Genomic DNA, 2,818 nt, shown 5'->3' on the forward strand with positions numbered 1-2,818 from the left:
ATGGATGATGTTATCATCAAATCTAGAAGGAGTTTGGATCACATAGCAGACCTGAAGAAATTTTTCGATCAGCTTCGAAACTACAACTTGAAGTTGAACCCTGCAAAATGTGCCTTCGGAGTCCCCGCTAGAAAATTATTGGGTTTCATCATCAGCCACCGAGGTATTGAGCTGGACTTGTCAAAAATCAAATCCATCCAGGACTTGCCACCGCCAAAGAATAAGAAAGATGTGATGAGTTTTCTAGGGCGCCTCAATTATATCAGCCGTTTTATAGCACAATCAACGGTGATATGTGAGCCAATCTTCAAAATGCTCAAGAAAGATGCTACAACAAGCTGGACTGAAGAATGCCAGAAAGCCTTTGACAAAATCAAGGAGTATTTATCTAAACTGCCTGTGCTGCTCCGGCCAGAACCGGGAAGACCTCGGTTGCTTTATCTGTCTGTGTTGGATGGGCCTTTGGCTACGTTTTAGGACAATATGATGAAACTGGAAGGAAGGAACATGCGATATATTATCTGAGCAAGAAGTTCACACCTTACGAAGCCCGGTACTCTTTGTTGGAACGCACATGTTGTGCTTTGACATGGATAGCCTAGAAGATGAGACATTATTTCTGTGCATACACTACATATCTCATATCAAGGATGGATCCGCCAAAATACATCTTTCAGAAACCCATGACTACGGGTAAGTTAGCAAAGTGGCAGGTATTGCTGAGTGAGTTTGACATCATCTATGTAACTCAGAAGGTAGTCAAAGGGCAAGCACTAGCTGATCACTTAGCAAACAATCCCGTAGATGGAGAATGCGAACCACTAAAGACGTATTTTCTCGACGAAGAGGTATCATTTGTAGGAGAAGATATTACCGAAGCATACGACGGTTGGAGGATGTTCTTCGATGGAGCAACAAACTTCAAGGGAGGGGGCATCAGAGCTGTCTTAGTATCAGAAACCGGTCAACATTTCCCGGTGTCCACAAAACTCAGGTTCCTGTACACCAACAATATGGCCGAATACGAAGCATGCATCTTGGGACTCAGGTTGGCCGAATACGAAGCATGCATCTTGGTCCACCAGGTTCTAGGAGAATGGGCTACAAAGAATACCAAAATATTACGGTACTTGCATTATATACAAGCGTTGATCAAGAGGTTCACAAAGATAGAGTTCAAACATGTTCCAAGGATTCAGAATGAGTTTACAGATGCATTAGCCACCTTGTCTTCCATGATACAACATCCAGACAAGAATTTTATCGATCCTATCCCAATAGGAATTCATAAGCAGCCAGCTTATTGTGCTAATGTTGAAGGAGAGTTCGACGGAAATTTGTGGTTCCATGACATCAAGGAATACTTGGAAAAGGGAGAATATCTAGAGAATGCTACACATACTCAGAAGTGCATGCTCCGAAGATTGGCCAATCATGTTTTTCAAAGCGGAGGAATTCTGTATAGAAGAACTCTTGACTTAGGATTACTGCGATGTGTCGATGCCAAGGAGGCATCTAGATTGCTTGAAGAAATACATGCCGGAACTTGCGGACCCCATATGAACGGTTTCATTTTGGCCAAGAAGATATTAAGAGCAGGGTATTTTTGGATGACTATGGAAACAGACTGCATCAGATATGTTCAAAAGTGTCACTAATGCCAAATACATGCTGATATGATACGAGTACCGCCCAACGAACTCAATGCAACGAGTTCACCCTGGCCTTTCTCTGCTTGGGGCATGGATGTCATCGGACCAATCGAACCCGCTGCTTCAAACGGACACAGGTTGATTTTGGTGGCCATAGACTACTTCACAAAATGGGTTGAATCTGCGTCCTATAAGGCTGTGACTAAGAAGGTCGTAGCGAATTTTGTCCGCGATCGCATTGTTTATCGATTTGGAGTACCTGAGTCAATCATTACTGACAATGTCGCCAATCTCAACAGTGACTTGATGAAAGCTATGTGTGAAACATTCAATATCAAGCATCAGAACTCTACAGCATACAGACTGCAAATGAATGGAGTCATAGAAGTCAACAACAAGAACATCAAGAAGATATTGAGGAAAATGGTGGACAACTACAAACAATGGCATGAAAAGCTACCATTTTCTTTACTCGGGTATCGCACTACCATTCGCACGTCAACTGGGGTAACTCCCTACTTACTGGTCTATGGTACTGAAGTCGTTATCCCTGCCGAAGTAGAGATCCCTTCCTTAAGAATTATACAAGAAGCTGAGCTCAGCGATGCTAAATGGGTACGAAACCGGTATGGACAACTAGCTCTCATTGATGGTAAAAGAATGAACGTAGTGTGTCGCGGTCAACTCTACCAGAACAGAATGGAAAGGACTTTCAATAAAAAGGTTAGGTCAAGGCAATTCACATCAGTGAAATTGGTGTTGAAGCGAATCTTCCCACATCAGAATGAAGCAAAGGGGAAATTCTCACCCAACTGGCAAGGCCCTTACATGGTTCACCGAGTACTAATAGGAGGAGCACTTATACTCGCAGAGATGGATGGAGAGATTTGGCCAAAACCTATCAATTCGGACGCAGTCAATAGATACTATGTTTAAGACTATGATTGCACTTTCTATTTGATGTAACCTTAACTATGCTTGACCTGATTCCCGTTTAAGAGGGTACGTAGGCAGCCCTGTGAGTTCGGTCACATCATAATAAATTCTTCATTCCCCCTATGGTCAAAAGAGGGACAAGATTTCGAGTTTGCCCGATCACGTCGTATTTAGACTCGTCAAGGAATGTGTTGCCAGAAGTATGCATTTAAACTGGGGCAGAATTTTGA

The sequence above is a fragment of the Nicotiana tabacum genome, chromosome 23 (assembly GCF_000715075.1).
Source record: "Nicotiana tabacum cultivar K326 chromosome 23, ASM71507v2, whole genome shotgun sequence".
Taxonomy (NCBI): domain Eukaryota; kingdom Viridiplantae; phylum Streptophyta; class Magnoliopsida; order Solanales; family Solanaceae; genus Nicotiana; species Nicotiana tabacum.